The sequence below is a fragment of the Sebastes umbrosus genome, chromosome 1 (genome assembly GCF_015220745.1).
Source record: "Sebastes umbrosus isolate fSebUmb1 chromosome 1, fSebUmb1.pri, whole genome shotgun sequence".
In the NCBI taxonomy this organism is placed as follows: Eukaryota; Metazoa; Chordata; class Actinopteri; order Perciformes; family Sebastidae; genus Sebastes; species Sebastes umbrosus.
Genome location: NC_051269.1, coordinates 37,971,669 through 37,989,505, shown reverse-complemented (window position 1 = coordinate 37,989,505; position 17,837 = coordinate 37,971,669). Strand labels below are relative to the sequence as shown.

The window sequence follows — 17,837 nt, the reverse complement described above, 5'->3', positions numbered from 1 at the left end:
AATTTGGGATTGGGTATCAGTGAGTACGCCATCCTATGCACCTATCCAATACCATAATTTAACTTGTTTAACCGGAGATATAATAATTATCTGTCTCTCTCTCGACCACATACCGACACTCGCTAACGTTAATCACACACTTACGCACTGAGTTATTCCTTAAAAGGTACTGTTAGTAACTTCTTACACGTATAAATCATTGTGGGTCGGTGTCCCATGCGTGCTCGCAGGTGGCTACGCTGTTCAGACTCAGACTCTGACACAAACTACACGGAAGCACCAAAACCGCAAAGTTATATCTAGTGAAGCCCATCCTGCAAAACAGCGTTAACTCTTCCTGCTTCAGCCTCCCGACCGTGGTCAGAAGACACAGGGGAGACCGTAGCTGTGGTCTCCAGGGCCAGAGTCTCTGCTGTACTCTGCTCCTCTGCCTGCCTGCCTTCACTCACACACCGCGCTCGTTCTCAGCTCGCTCCACCTCTCACGTGCATGCGCGCACACTACACGCTGCAGAAGAGTTAGTTTAGCTCTGAGAATATCTAGTGAATGTACAGTGGACGTTTGTGCAGAAATAAATGCTGCAGCTCCTCCAGACCAACAGAGGTTTCCCGTTTCTTGTGAAGTGACGGGGCTCTGCAGCGAGAAACGTTATCATCTCCGACCAAAACTCTGGTGTCTCCCCTGTTCCCTCCGGCCGCGGTCAGGAGGCTGAAGCAGAAAAAAGCCAACACTAGGATCAGCATTGATTCATGGAGAGACCTCCGTCTGGTCAGCTAACATTACTGCCAAGCAGGTGAAATATAGAGTGATATTGTGGTTTTAGCTGACGTGTGTCGCCTCACTGTTTTGAGCGATGTTCGTTCATGTCTATGTAAAGCGAGCACAAGCGCGAGCAACAGGACGCTGACTTTCGTTGACTTAACGGCCACAGGTGTTGCTGTTAACAAGCAAGTCCCTTTAAAGGAGTCATCTCATCTCAGGCCCGCCGGCTCGCAAAATACTGGCAGAATCCCTGTATTCAACATAATTGAATATCGTTCCGTTATCGTCGACACGTGAGGACCATTGGCGTGGCCAATCAATATCGTGTCTAACGATAATCTCGTTATATCGCCCAAGCCTACTCTATATACAACCCCACTTCAAGACCTAAACTATCCCTTTAAAGCAAATACAGTACAAGTCGTAACTTGAGCCCCACACGGTCGTCATCAGTTATCACCGAGGCGATCCCTAATTACTTTGGTAAGTAGAACAAAGTGAGTCATTGCATCTCGGAGTCATTAAGGTTGAATGGCGAATAATTGTGTGTGTGTGTGCATGTGTGTGTTCCTACAACATAAAAGGTCAGCACTTGGAGTGATCTCTTCAACTCACAATGTCTGTTGCCAACTGTTAAACATGGCGGTGGATCTGTAATGATACGAGGAGCCATTTAGCGAGTCACTTTGTCTGATAATTACACTGCTTAGTTGTATATCAGCCACTGAATATGAGGCCATTTTACACAATCAGTAGCACCCTAGGGTGCAAACACTATTCCCTCATGATGGCCCCATCTTTCAGAGGATAATGCTGTCATACAAACTGCAAAAGTGGTTTCGGGAGCACCGCAGCGACGGCCCTGGAGGGTTTTCTTCTTGATGAAAAGGTCCAGTATCCACTACTCACAGTTCAGGATGTTGTGTGACAGCTGCACCAGTCAGACTGAAGCCTTTCTGAAGGAAAATTGTATCCCTACTTCTTATTTGTTATATTTATAATTTCATCGTCGCCAAATGAAAAATGATCACAAGTTAAAATAGTTAATAATTCTAAATTATTACATATTTCTTTAGTAGAAAAACAAGACCACCACAGAAGGGCTGGGCGATATGGCCAAAATCGTTTATCCCTTTTATAGGTTATTTCATAAATCAATAATGATATATATCACGATAAAGCATGTTTTTTGGTAATTCAATAAATAAATAAATAGTGTATATGAAATAACCACATGGTAAAGCCTATTTTTGTATACTACACTCACTTTGTGTGAATTAAATACTTGACAAATTAAATTTGTATTTGAGTATTTTGTCATTTTAAGAACTTGATTGCAAAGTGAATGTAACAGTTTTAAGTGAAATTATAGACAATAAATAAATAAATATTGGCCTAGCCTATATTGCTATAGAAACGTTATAGAAAAATTAAGGCTATCAAAGTTTACACGATAATAACACGTTAACGCAAATTTGTTTTAGCGTCACTAATTTCTTTAACGCATTAACGCAACTTGCGATTTTTAGGTTTTAGCGGGCTCAGTTTTAAAGCTAGAGTGAAGATACTGGTATCATATGAAACTAGAAAACCTAAAGATCCATTGGTACCAATAATAACATGTCAGGAAGAGCACTAAATAACGCTCTAAACATTGACATTCAAATTATTATTGTTATTAATAACTAACAGAAACATTGCGTGCAGTCCCGCTTCTCTCTCTCTTTCTCTCGGCACAGCGATGCGGTGCTCATTCTCTGTAATTGTCTTAATCTTCAGTCCAAAAGTCAAAATGTATTGAAAAAAGATAGATGTAATCAATTCTAAAACTCACAACATGTTTTTATTAGGGCTGTCAAAGATACTGGCATCATATGAAACTAGAAAAACCTGAGGAATCCATCGGTACCAACCATGTCATACTAGCATGTTGTGAAGGAGGTTAAATAACGCTCCGAACTTACGCTAAATGTTTGCGAGGAAAGACTGGCACAACCATTTTCAAAGGGGTTCCTTGACCTCTGACCTCAAGATATGTGAATGAAAATGGGTTTTATGGGTACCCACGAGTCTCCCCTTAACAGACATGCCCACTTTATGATAATCACATGCAGTTTTGAGGCAAGTCATAGTCAAGTCAGCACACTGACACACTGACAGCTGCTGTTGCCTGTTGGGCTGCAGTTTGCCATGTTATGATTTGAGCATATTTTGTTATGCTGCATGCAGTACCTGTGAGGGTTTCTGGACAATATTTGTCATTGTTGTGTGTTGTTAATTGATTTCCAATAATATATATATATACATACATTTGCATAAAGCAGCATAGTTGCAAACTCCCATGTTGATAAGAGTATTAAACACTGCATACATTAATGGGATGGCTATAGGAAACTTAAAACAAATTAATTGAATTATGCACATAATCAATGTACCATATAAATCAACAGATACTTAGACACATTTAAATTATTTAGCCTGGAACTGGTTCCCTCAGACAGTTTTTCCAACGAGTCCACAAAACAGAGAGTGTAATTAAAAATAATGTCTTTCAAGCATTGGGTGCCAACAGCCAATGCAGCAGGAGCAAGAGACGGCGGTGGGAGTCATGGAAACACTGATGGATGGCGACAGACAGCATGAACGAGAAGATAAAGACAATGACCTGTCAAAGGGCCCTGGTGTGTTTGTGCTTCCTCTGCGTCTCTGGCTTCATGTCAACCTGGACAACAGCAACAATCATGTGCAGCCAATGGCCAAACACTGACATCTTTTTAAAAATTCATTATGTTCCTTCACAATGAAGCTGCTCTGACCTTTGACCTCCCAACAACAGCCAGCTGCATCATCAAAGCTTCAAAAAAGTACCATGTACATATTATAGATGCTCTTTCTGCTCCTTGGAAGCAACAGTGCCTGCCCACGTCTGTGTAAAAAAAGGCATTTGTGATCCATCTATTCACAAAATTAGACATACGATGCTTCCACCCCTTAAAAAAAATTAGCACTCATCTCCAAAACTAATGAAAACCTGAAGCTCCTCAATCCCTGCAATGGCAATTTGCATAATAATTACAACATAGCAAAGACAGTGGGGGAGGACAGCAAAACAAACCCCTGCCATCTGAATAAGTATAATTCAGCGTACAGTAAAAATAGCTGTGTCTTCTTCCTAATAGAGTCTGGCCTTCGTATTTTGTCTCGCTACTTGATACTACAGCCGTCCACGAGTGTCTGAAGGGATGTCTAAGTCTCTATGGAGTTTACTCCAGAGTATTGAATGTTATTATTGAACTTATATAAAGTTGGGGATTCGAGGGACAGATTTAAAAAGAATGGTCAATATCAATTCACCATGACTTTTAGTCTCTAGTATGGCTCCAAAACGCTGGATCCTACACACTTCCCGCATGCAAATTAATCATTATTAGATCCTCTATATATGGTAAATACCCGCGTATTCAAAACTCCATACTTCCAGTTTGTAACACAAGCTTTCTGCTCAACCCGGTATCACGGCAAAGCGTGTAATAGACCTGCCTGTCCACCAGAGTATAGCGTGTCAGTGTCACGTTTTGCCTCACAGAGGCATGAATATATCACGTGTGCATGAAGGTGCAGTACCAGCAGGGGGCAATAGAAACCACTTAGTTAGGTTTAGGAAAATGTGTCATGTTTGACCTTAAAATAAGCGTAAACCAAGTACAGTACGTACGAAAACAACGTAACATAGTACGGAAAACATGGAAAAAACGTCACTGACACATCTTACAAAACAAAACTCTGGTCTCCTGGTTGAAAGTCCTGTGTTTGTTGGACACATCCACCTCTCATCCCCTCTGCCATAAGCGGTCTTTCCCACTGTTTATTCTACCTCACTAGCTCTGAGCGTAGCATGTTTACTTGGATGCGTTTACAATGCAGTCAGTACAGACTACATGGTGTACAAATGATACGTCTAAAGCAATGATGGCGTTCTTATTACACGCTTTTGTGTTGCACATTATAATGTCATTCACATGCCTTTTCATGCGACCGGGCTGTTCTGCTATCAACCAAGTCCAAGCTGAAAGATGACCCTGGTGACATCATCATTATCTTGGGTTTCTACTAGAACATGTTTACATGATTTAATGTTCAAAAAACACTATATTTTCCTCATACTGGCTGTACTGCAGCACCTCTTTTTACCCTCTGTCACGAAAATCCCAGTCTGCTCTGATTGGTCAGCTGGCCCACTCTGTTGTGATTGGTCAACCAGTCCAAACTCTTCGGACTCCGCTCCAGCTCCGCTCTAACTATCTTTGTTTGAAGGCATGCCAAACTAGTCGTTATGCAATTGTATTAATTGGTGACATCACCATGTTACGGAAGAAAAGGCAGAACTTCAAGTGAGGCGTTTTTGGAGCAGTGTTTCTGTGGGGGAGAGGAATTTTCTAACTTTGCAGACCTTTTACGTGCACAAAAAAACTATATAACACACTAAAAGAAAGGGAAAAAGCACAAAAGCATAATAAGTCCCCTTTAAAAAACAATTAAAAGATGGATTAAGAATGGGGGCGTCATCTTCCTACATAGCTATCTAGCTACATTCAAGTCGATTTAAAGAAATGACAACACATACATTTACATATTTCTCTAATCAATACTTCAAGAAAGACGCTTTGATCAACTGCTTCTAACAACCGCTACAGCAGCTTCAGCGTCAACTGAAAACTACATCGACAGGATGGATACATCACTTGCTCTTGAACATACAGAACATAAACACAATGTCAGGCTGGACAAATGACGTAAAACAAAATGTACATTTTTGCTTGGTGGTGTATTTTTTACTATACCATATATCTGGCCAAATGTAGATGACATGCTGTCAGGTCCACATATTCCCAGCTGAGGTACGATAAAATCTGACAACAGAAAAAAAAAAGCTACCTTAGACATCAACAGTAAATGTCAGATGTTGTCAGCCGTAGAGAATCAGAGAGTGATGGCTTCTTTCTAGGCTTACTATCGGCGGTGTGGACACATCATTGTTGTAGAGGCAGAGGTAACAACTCACCCACCAGAGACTCAGGATTTTATCTTTTAGTTACAACCAGATAAAGCTCATTTCACTGTCACTATACCGCCTTTCCACCCTCAAATATAATCAAACAAATATAATACAACAAGCTCATGTCTGGTGGTTGTTGAAAGGTATTCTGGGTAAAAATCATGAACAGAAGCCAAACTAGAGGATAGGGATGTAAGAAAATATATTTACACGAGTATTATGATATTATGTTTTGCGATACTGTATTGATTCTCTAAAAATGCTGTATCGATTTTTAAGTAACCTCTTAAAAATCTCTTAAATACGCTAAATTTTGGCAAGGAAAAACTGCCAACATTTTCAAAGGGGTCCCTTGACCTCTGACCTCAAGATCTGTGATGAAAATGGGTTCAATATGGGTACCAACGAGTCTCCCCTTTACAGTCATGCCCAATTTATGCTAATTCCATGCAGTTTGGGGCGAGACCCCTGCAGTTTTTTGCATGCAGTACAAATGTGTTTGAATATTTCTGCATACTGGGGATCCTAAAAAGTCTTTGAATTCATAAATTGGGTATAACTGGAAAGCTGAGACTCTTGTGGATCCAATGAGTCCAATTGTATTCATGTGTAATGATGTTAGTCCAAATAGTAGTCATTTCACATCGTGACTGTTATTTACTCAGATTTAGTACATATGGTGTGTCTTTATACTATGACAGTTTTCCTAAAATTAGATTTGAAAACAATCGCAATATATTGAATCGCTACCCCTGTATTATGATACGTATTGTATCGCCAGATTCTTGCCAATACACAGCCCTACTAGAGGAGGCAGGATGAGGGAAAGTGGATTGTCAAAAACATAAATCTCACAATATCAAAGGAAGGGGTCAGCAGGATACATGTCATGTTACTCGTAGGTACAGTTCTATAACAAAATGCAGTTCAAAACTTTGTCACTGACCACAAGAACCAAACCTTTCTTACAGTCAACCGGCATTAACTTAAAGCTACAGATGACACCAGATGGTTTCACATTAATTGGTGATGATCATCACCTATTTAACTGCACAGCAGGACAGACAGACACTCCAGCTGCATTTTCCTGTGGGTGCTGCGTTGGCAGCGCCGCCTCTGTCGTCTCTGTTGGACTTAACGCTCCAGCTCCGCTGACACCTTGCTTCACACTGTCTCACCTCTTATCTCCCACTGAAAACCCTCCTGTCAATCATCACAAAAGGATGAGTCGCTGGGCGCTCGGCATCCGCAGCCAAATAAAAATCCCCCATCATTCCTCCTAATCTAGGTTTCAGACGCGGTCTCTTTTGTACCACATTTAAGCAAAGAAGACAACAGTTGTTAGTTATTCAGTGGGTTTACTCATGGTTATTCTTATGGTAATAGCTGCGGATTTGTCTAAATGTGTCTGTTTGATCCATGACTCATCTGGTCTTATTCTTAGGGGAACATGTATATATAGCTCTGGCTTTTTAAAAAGTAATTCCTAACATTCCGCGCGCCCCCAGTTTGGAGAAACAGACACGAGTACCGGCACAGAAGCAAAGCAATGTACTGTTGTGGCAATAGTCAATATTTTCATATTAACAATGGATCACATGACTACTTGTACATTACAGTGGTCGCTTGCAGAGCACCAAACGGCAAACAGACAAAGTTAGCAACTAGCTGGTGAACATAGTGGAGCATTTAGCAGCTATAAAGTCAGATATTTCCCTCAGGAGTTGGTAGAGACCAAAAACAGAGTTAAAAGGAAAGAATGTTGAACTTATTTTCTTACTTACTACATAGGGGTGGGAGAAAAAAAATCGATACAGCATAGTATCGCAAAATTTTGGTTGGCAATTTTGTATTAATATACGGACGTTTTATTTTAACATTCAGACGGCCCGATGGCGGGCCCAGACGCTATTCTGTCCTGAAAGCTAGAGTGAAGATTCTGGTATCATATGAAACGAGAAAACCTAAGAAATCAATTGGTATTGGTACTGTTCTCACTTGATTTGTTACCTCAGTAAACATTGTAAACATTGTAAATATGAGTTTATGGTCTCAATCGCTAGTTTCAAGTCTTCTTCAATACAGCATGATGTTCATTTAGTAAATTACGGTCCCATTTAGACTCAAATAGACCATAAAGCAGGGGATGCTTAGGGCTACCTTGTGATTGACAGGTCGCTACCACGGCGTTGTCCAGTCTAGGATTTGTTTGTTTTTGTCTTACAACTTAAACCCTTTCACAGTGTGTTTTCAGTTTATGAAAGTTAATTGTAACATTTTGATCACGTAAAAATGTCTTATTCAGCATTCAGTTGTACTTAGCTCCACCCTCTCGTGTCACATCTGGTTGCAAAAAAACAAGATGGCAACGGCCAAAATGCCGAACTCGAGGCTTCAAAACGACAGTTCACAAACCAATGGGTGACATCTTATGTACAGTCTATGATCTTAATGCTAGTTTAGCAATTGATTTAAATGCAATTACTGTGATATTTCATATTTGCTGTGAAGGAATTGCAGAAACATAAAAAATAAAGTAAAAATACCTTGCTGCTGTACGACAGAGAAAGCATCTGAACCTACTGTATGAAAAATCTGCCACAGCTAAGACACCAACCAAAAAGAAAGCAGTTTGAGCCGGAAGACACTGAATAACAAAACACAGTTACAGTCATTTCAGAGACAGAAATTCAAATTATTTGAAGGACTCGTTAGCATAACGTGGGAAAGAAAGGGCCTGTTGTGAATGCCTTATGTAACAGTCACCCAGCACTGCCACTCCACAGATGGACCTGGAGAGGTAGGCAGTTGTACCAGCACATCTATTTCCACATAGCAGCAGTAAGAGCTCTCATCCCTCTCTGCAAATCCAAGCTCTGACAGGAGGCTGATGCACTTGATGAGCAGCAGCGAGGCCAGATACCATGATTAAAAATGGATGCTGATGCGAGAGAAAATGTCAGCATGATGCTGCCATAACACTCACATAAAAAAAAAGCAGTCAGATTTCTGTCACTGGATGCAGCGCTCATTGGTGGGTTATTGATTATGGCGAGTGAGCAGAGTGTGCTAAGAGACAGGCTGGTCCCCGGAGAGGATTTGCATGATTGATACTTTCTTTACGAGGCTCGTATCCTGTGCTTGTCAACTAGTCAGCTCAGCGGAAAAAAAGACACACACTGTACCTGATGATAAATGGGAACTTGTTGAGATGTGTAAAATATTGAATGCCGGTAGACCTACATAAAGTATATGACAGCATGAATAGGAAACAGTTCCTCCACCTCATTATGAAATTTTTCCATGTGTGAGATTTGAGGAGAGGACAGCTTCCATGCATGAGAAATACAGCCGGCGCCAGCTGTTTGTGTATGCAGATCTCACATAAAGTTCTTCTGATTAGAGGGAAACATCAGAAAATATGGTGCAATGCTGACTCAGACGAACATTATACGGATTTCTAGAGATATTTCATATTTGCAGCACTTGCCTCAAGCGCAAAAAATGACTGTGCCACAAAGAAAAACACATACGCATCCAGTGGTGAGGACTTATTTAGATCCCTGCTTTAAGTTAAAGTAGCAACAGACAGTATAGAATAGAGTTGGGTCAATTTCCTGTTTTGCCGGTCTGGTCCGGTCCGGTCCGGTCCGGTGTACGAGCTTACACCAGTTTGATTTTATGTAAACTTTTAGGACATGTTCTGCCAAATTAAAAAGTAGCCGACATCAGCAACCTGTGCCAGCGCCGTCACAACGTTAACGGCGTGTCCACACAGGGAACGTCAGGAGCGTGTGGCGGCTGCGGAACCTGTTGTTGTTTTTTATTTCGGTGTCTGTGTTAACAGGTTGGAGCAGCCACACAGCCCGATTAGGGCGCATGTGGGGACGCATTCTAATGCCAGGTGTGAACAAACGTACTTATAGCTAGCCCGTGATAGGAGACTTTGACCAATCACAGGTCATTTTATAGAGAGAGCGTTCCTATTGGCGTTCTTTCAACAGATTTCACAATGGCGGCGGCGTCACAAACTTTCTCATTTTACAGCTAAACTGTGCACTACAAGATGATTCTGAAAACATTTGAGGGGAGAAACAGGCATTACAGTAACAGAATATTGATTCATATTTGATCAGCGCTGCCTAGTTTGACCGTTTGGTCGGAGTTCGCAAGTGATCGACAGACCTCAGATCAGCTCTTACTGCTTTTTTTCCTCCGGTCTGTGAAATCTTGCAGATGCCGTTAGGAGCACCTGTTTCATGTACTACTGTCAGGATATAGCGACCGTTTTTTAAAATCTCGCCTACTTCAACTTTAAGGTGGACCAGCTATTCTCATTTTAGTTTTGGTGGAACGGCTGCTGAGTCAAGTGCGACACCTAGTGGTGAAATTCAGTATAACAGTCCGGTTCGTTGTTTTGCTTAAATATCAAACTGGTTTAAACATTTTTGCACCGGCCTAACCCGAGAGTAAAATGACTCCATTACAAGTAAAAAGCCTACATTCGAATATTAATTCAGGAAAGTAAAATTGAGTAAAGTCGAGGGGAGCTGCAGATTCAGGCGATGATCCTCTGTAGGTTCATCACTACCAGTGGCAACTTTTACTGTGGAATCAGCTCCCAGGAACAATTAGTGCCTCAGACTCACTTGCTGTTTTTAAATCTAATCTTAAAAACTCACCTGTTCCTTTTAGCTTTCGCCTAGGGTTTTATAATTACCATGATTTTATTGTACTTTTTTTTGCTTTTAACTTATGTCAGGAAATAGTTTGTCTATAATTTTATTCGTCCTATTTTGACGCTTTTTATCGCATGTTTTTTGTGTAAATTGTCTCAACATTGTATTGTGATTGTTTAATCCTTTGTGTGAAGCACCTTGAGATTTCACTGTATTTTAAAGTGTGCTATATAAATAAAATATATTATTATTATTATTACATCATCACATTGTTTTCATATTGTCACTTGATACATTGTTATTAGAAAAATATCAGTTATAGACACTTTAAGCACAGTAGTTGAGTAAATATACTTTTCACTACTGAATCCTCCTCAAAAAAAACATGCAATCCACTCCACTGGCTACATGTTGATACAATGTGCTTTACTATTTTCAGACAATTTTATTCAGTGTATGTTGGTGTGCATATTTGATCGTCAAATAACCATATCGCAGCCCCATCACAGCAGTTTAAATAAGCCATTTCCAAGAGGCTGAATCTCATCCAATAAACCTAAACCAGCCTAATAGCTTTACACATGCACCCTGCTGCCACTGATTAACTGTTATGATAATATGATTACTGGGGAAAATTGAGCTCTCTATCACGCCATCAGTTCCCCTATAAGATAAAGGACGTGGAGTGAAAAGAAAATTCCATCAAAGTAAGCAAAGAGGTACAATAGCGGAGAACTTCCATTATACCGAGTGTGACAATTACACAGATGAGCCAAATATGTGCTCTCTCTCGCCTCCCATTGTGTTCCCGTGTTATCACCCTGTGCACCCCTAGGCACAAATTAGTGACACGGATGTATAAAAAAAGATGGGTTTATCATTCATTTTGCTACGTAAGAAGAAGAAATACAATACCAGACTCAGGGAATAGGACTCACACAAAGCCCGCTATAATTGAGCTCTGCCTCCGGATGCTGGTAGCAGACTATTGTCCCACTGGAGGCTATTCTTGGTGACTCATACCTATTATTGATGGTCAAACAAAGCACATCGTTGCAGTTTAGGTTAGCAAAAAAAAACTGGTGAGGTGTTGAATGGCTAAAAGTTTAACATGGTGGATATTTCTGGATGCTGTTAGGCTTGATACTCAACTCTTATACACAGCTGAGCTTTGTGTTTATAAGGACACAGGAGGAATATTGGGCCTCATTTACAAACCGTTCTTAATAAAGAAATCTCTTCTTAAAACCCTCTTATGCAGTTTTAACAAAGATTGTGTTATTCATCATTTTTTTCTTATGTGGGATTTGTTCTTAAATCAGAACAGAATCTAAGCGCACTCAAGAGCACACTTACGCACATTTGAGTGCTGAAATATTCGTCATACTTGCCAACCTTGAGACCTAAAAAATAGGGAGGATTTCTAAGCCAAAGGGGGGTCTGGAAAAGTGAGAGAAAGAGTTTCAGAGACTTTGTTTCCTGCATTCAGACAGACCACACCCAACACACAGACCATACCCATTTTAAATGACTGTTATTTAGAGGAATTTTTAAGATATGTTGTTCTTATTTATTGTTTTTATTTATTGGCTTTTATCGTTATACTCCTATGTATTTATATGGTTCTTATTGTAACTTGTCCCTCCCACTGCCCCATGCCTTTAATATGTTTCCTTTGACTAAACTATTGGTCGTCTGTTGTGCTGTATGTATGGATGTATGGACTGGGAATGCTACAAATGAATTGCTCCCTTGGGGATTTTTTATTTTGTTTTATTTAACCTTTATTTAACCAGGAGTAAAAAACTCATTGAGATTAAAAATCTCTTTTCCAAGAGTGTCCTGGCCAAGATAGGCAGCACCACAGTTACACGGTTGCAGACATAAAACAAACATAACAATTGAAAACGAAGACAAAGAGCAAATTACATAATCATAAGGTATCAAAAAACATTCATCAACATTCAAAACATCTACAGCCAGATGTGCCTGTTTCCAAATCAAATAAAGTTGTCTGAATCTGAATTCTGGTGACTTTTAAAGAATGAAAATAAAGTACACTGCAACAGCAGTTTTATATTAAATACTATGATAATTTGACTTTTAATTCTTAGGAGTGAATACAGAGTTATCGGCTTCTCTGGTGTGATTGTGTGAATCTCTGGCATCATCAGTTTCCATTCATCTGCTCATTCATTCACTTTCTGCCCCTGCTTGAGTAAGCCTATTTCCCTCTCCGTCTCTCACTGACTGAAGGCCCTTTCAGACGCAACGTGACAACGGCACCACTGAGCTCTGAAACCCATTATTTCCAGTGGCTTGCACTTTGCCACGACGGCATTTTGACGGCTAAATTCATACTGGCTCTCTCTAATTTCTAACAATCTCTGAATACAGTCAGGAAGCAGATTATTTTGTGCTTTGTACAATAAATTCATTTTCATACACTTTCTATTTTAACATCATTTGCTTCACCCTCTTTAGACTTTCCTTTGGCCATTCGTGACTTAATTCTCTCTTTTTAATCTCTGTGTGTGCACACAGCCCTGCAGTCTCATGCTGTTTTATGGGGATTGGCAGAGCATTTACCTATGCTAATTAGGATCAACTGGCACACGCCTTCAATTTAAGAGGAAATAGGATTCATCATTATAAGAACACGGGTACGAACAATTCTGCGGTTTAAGAACACGCTGTGAATCTGACATAGTCTTTTCTTAGGACCTTTCTTAAGAACAAAATTAAGAAAAGACTTGGGAAGATTTTGGTGAATGAGGCCCACTGAGAGGAATATTGATGGCAGTGCATTTTGAAGAACATTATATGTGCAGTTGGAGCCAAAGGGTATAACAGTTCAATGGCTTAACTACTAATGAAGAGAATAAGCTTTAGCATGAGGGGAAAGGTTGAACTTTCCTTGACCCTGAAGATGGATGTAATGAGGTAAACACTGGCAGGCAGAGACTGGGGAGACGTAGAGGTTTAAATTCTCTTAAGATGACCAATTCATTATCCTGCAGCCTTGGTATTTCTTTACTGAGCACTTTGCTCACAATGATAAGTTGTCTACCATTGATGACCTGAGCTTTATTTGACATTCTCTTCCTTAATAATAATAAGCAGGATCTCTGCCTCCAGGATAAGACAACCAAACGAGATGAAAAGATGAGCGTGTCAAACCGAAGTGGTCCAAGTACTGTTGAGAACAGAACTCTCTAATCATCCTCTGCTTTGGGCAAGGTATCATTAATTCAATATGTTGCAAAGGCTGTGATGTATTATGCGAACACTTTTCTCACTATTTATTTGCTTAGGCAAGATTTACTGTAGATGATGTTTTTTTTTCAGCATCCTTTTGCACTGCACTCCTTCAGCCTCCACATATACAGGACGACACTGCTCAGGTCAGCAACTGATGTTATCCTTCCAAAAGACTCCAACGAGGACATATGCTAATATTCATCCCGCAGGAAATTCACCTTTGACCACAGCTCAGGATTCTCCCACTGCAGTGAACTCCACTTTATTAGGTAAGTCTGTTCCCCCGTCGAATATGTTGTGTTTCCCTCCTGTTAAAATAATAGCTCCCCCCCGGTAGTTAGGGTTAGGGATAAGGGTTGGTTCTGGTTTAGGTAGGGGAAACCACACATAACGACGAGAAAAAGTACTCGACACAACAACGGTGCATGCACTTCTGCTGCTCCAGGCAAAAAACAATTATGACCCTCTATTTGCAACGTACCAAACCAGAAATAACACACAAAATGCCAATATTCCATACATATAGCGCAAATAGCAATGCTAGTATGCTCACAGTGTCAACAATGTTAAAGTATGCTGGCATTTCGCTGATCCATATACAAATAATGCACCAAACAGGTCAGCATAATAACTCCAATAACCTGGTTCCAAATTCTTTACACCAAATAATACATTTCAGCTCCTCATATGAGCTGTGGAAAGATGTTAAAGCCAAAGTAGGTGAGATTGGAGCAAATATGAATAATAAAAGTTATTTTTATTAAACGGTCGCTATATCGTGACAGCAGTACATGAAACAGGTAACCTGAAAAAATTCATGTGCCTCTGTGTCCTCCGGTGCTCCTAACAGCATCTGCAAGATTTCACATACAAGCAGTAAGCACAAGGAAAACAAGCAGTAAGAGTTGATCTGAGGTCTGCTGTCCAGCTGCTGTCTATGAGAGCCGGCTGTCAATCACTCGCGAACTCCAACCAAACGGTCAAACTAGGCAGCGCTGATCAAATATGGATCAATATTATGTTACGTTAATGCCTATTTCTCTCCTCAAATGTTTTCAGAATCATCTTGTAGTGTACAGTTTAGCTGTAAAATGAGAAATTTTGTGACGCCACCGCCATTGTGAAATCCGGTGAAGGAACGCAAAGTTCAGGTCACATGACCGGAGCACAGCCAATAGGAACGCTCTCTCAATGAAATGACCTGTGATTGGTCAAAGTCTCCCATCACTGGCTAGATTTTTTAAAGCGTGAAAACAGAGACATGAGGAGGTGCAGAAGTCTAGTTTTCTCTCAGAACACTTGAATTACAATATGCTGAAAGGTTAATATTGGAATTGTTGCCCAGTGATGCAAAAATATACTGCCTACTGCCACTTTAAGTAATAGTTTTATACTTGACAACATTTTCTTAGATTTTGCATTTTACTATAGAAATATTTTATTTGGTTGCTATGATCACAGTGACAGACAATAATCCATTTTTCCTTATTAATCTAATTTTAATTCTTGCCCATTTCCACATTCGTAAATGTAAATTAACTTATTGTCATACTGTTTTTCTTTTCTTGCTATTTTAAGTTTGATTTGTTTCATCTCTGCTGTTTGTTTATGTTTTCCCTATTTCCCTTTGTATAAGCCTGTGGCTTCTTGACCTCTCCTGACACAGTTCTTGTTTGTTTTTTTCATTGACTGGATTTTGTGCAGTTTTATACATGTGCAAATAAATAAATAAAAATAAATAAAATAGCTCTTCAAACGAAATAATACCAATAATACCATTGTAAATCTTTCCTATGCACAACTTTCTCATGTGCATCAAACACACATGAAATAAAAAGCAAATAAATATTAGCTTACCTTTTCACATGTGACGTCAGAGCGCACCTGCTGCCTCTTCTCTCTCTTGGTTCTTTGGTACCAGACAGACTTGAAGTCATCCTTGCTAACACTCCCTGGATCAATACCTCTTAACAACGAATCCCTCTGTTTCTGGAGTACTTGCTCATTCAATAAGTCTCCTCTTTTCGATGACAATTCAGGTAACTTCGGTCGTTTAGACTTGCTGCTGTGGCGTATTTCCTTATTCTCACATTGCATTGGTTTTGTTTTTTATCGAAGACAGGTGAACGTGCTGTCAGGGCGGCCTACCATTGGCTCATAAGAGCTGGGGGGGCGGGACTTAGCTGCAGGTGCAGCGTGATTGACACATTCCTCAGCAAATCATGTGCTTAGAACGAACGCGTAACCTAGCAACCCTGCAGTTACTGCTATTGGTTACTCCATGATGTTGTTCATGAATAGTTGACCCAAAACTTGACAATATAAACATGTAAATGGGCCCCTTTGTATTTCCTGTTGCAATGTTTTTTTTAATGCAGTATTATTAGTTGTTTAATTGATCATATTTTAAGTTTTATTATTCAAGATTCAAGATTCAAGATGTTTATTGTCGCACCGGTTATACAAGTACAATCGTGTGAAATACTTTTTGCTGGGAAGCTCCATTAAGAAAACAGTAAGTTAAGTAGCAAAAAATAATATGATAAAAATAAAAATAATAGTGTACTTACAAATAATATACAGTATAATAATAAAGGAAGTACTTGGTATATGGTAACTATAGAGGCAATATATACAGTATATATATATATATATATGGGAGCAGTAGAGGTTGCGTACTATAAAAATATATTGCACAGGCATTTTTTTTTTATATTGCACATATTGCATGGATTGAAGTATTGTACTTGTTTATTGCACTTTTTGTGAGGGAGAGAGTGTTGTATGATTTATATATTTAAGAGTCTGATGGCCTGGGGGGGAAAAACTGTTTCTCAGTCTGCTGGTGAGAGTCCTGGGGGTCCTGTATCTTCTACCAGAGGGCAGGAGGCAGAACAGGCTGTTGTTGGGGTGTGCTGTCCTTAATGACCCTCAGGGACTTCCTGAGGTACCGCTGGGTGTACAGCTCCTGCAGGCTGGGCAGCTCGCACCCGGTGATGTGTTGGGCCGAGCGCAACTTTATATTACAATATAGTATACAGAAAAACATTGAAAAAAGATTTTACTATCTTGTATTTATACATGAAACAACATACACCAAACATAACAAGAAAATAAAACACTATTGTTCATGCAGTAGCTGACAGGAAGTCATCTTGGACCAAAGCTGTTGCCCTGGCAACAGAATGGCAATGAGCAGGTCTATATGGACACTCCCTGTATCCGTAGCTTATACAGTCACATAATCACAATCTTTCTCTTTTCAATAGCCTATTCCTCAAGGTGATTTCTTCCTTGAAGTACAGCTGTAATGCCTCTTTGAATATCACACTGAGCTCCTAATGGAGAGGAGGAGACTCTAATCAAGATTAGATTCAATAAATGTTTTTGCTTGGAGCAATGAATTATTTAAATAACATGCAATTTCACTAAATCTCATGAGGACTTTGTCATGTTTATTACTTGCCGTACATTTTTATAGAGTTTTGTGTGGTGAATATGGACGCAGGTTTTTCACCTTCTTGTACAAGAAGCCATTTTTAGATACGATATCACAGCTTGGTTTTGAACTCTAGTCCATACAACTAAAATCCAAGATGCTATAAGTCCAGACAGCTCTGCAGGTAGTGTGAGTCAGGCTGTACTCACCTTATCATTCCATTTTTGAGAACATGGTGATCAGACTGGCTCAGAAAAAGCACCTTAAAACCATTTCAAGTTCAAGATGTGAGCTGTTCTGCAACAGGAAAGCATGTCAGGTCACCAAATAAAAGTCGTACCACAAGTCAATACCTCACATTAAATGTTGAGGTAATATTTACAATCTTATCTTCTCTTGTAAATCCTAGGGTCACTAGCTCAGTCTTTTCTGAATTATGGCATCCTCATGTTAGCACAGACCATCCATTTATTTGAAACATAATTCATCAATAATAAATTAGTTGAATGATAAAAAAGGTAGCTATCAGCCCGAGGGCACAGCTGGAGTTTTCCTCCATGTTGTTAGATCAGCTTGTTGTGCAATTTTAAACAAGTAGCAGCAGCTGTCTCTTTGGTCCTTTTGGCAACTGACAACGAGT

General features: G+C 39.8%; 1 long non-coding RNA gene across 1 annotated transcript in view; it reads right to left on the bottom strand.

The window, feature by feature from the left end:
* LOC119491161 overlaps nt 1-15,880 on the bottom strand; it is a 59,672-nt gene extending 43,792 nt beyond the window's left edge. The window contains exon 1 of the long non-coding RNA XR_005207553.1: nt 15,616-15,880. This is a non-coding gene — a long non-coding RNA (uncharacterized LOC119491161). The remainder of the gene's footprint in view (nt 1-15,615) is intronic.
* Between the last annotated feature and the right edge of the window lie 1,957 nt (nt 15,881-17,837).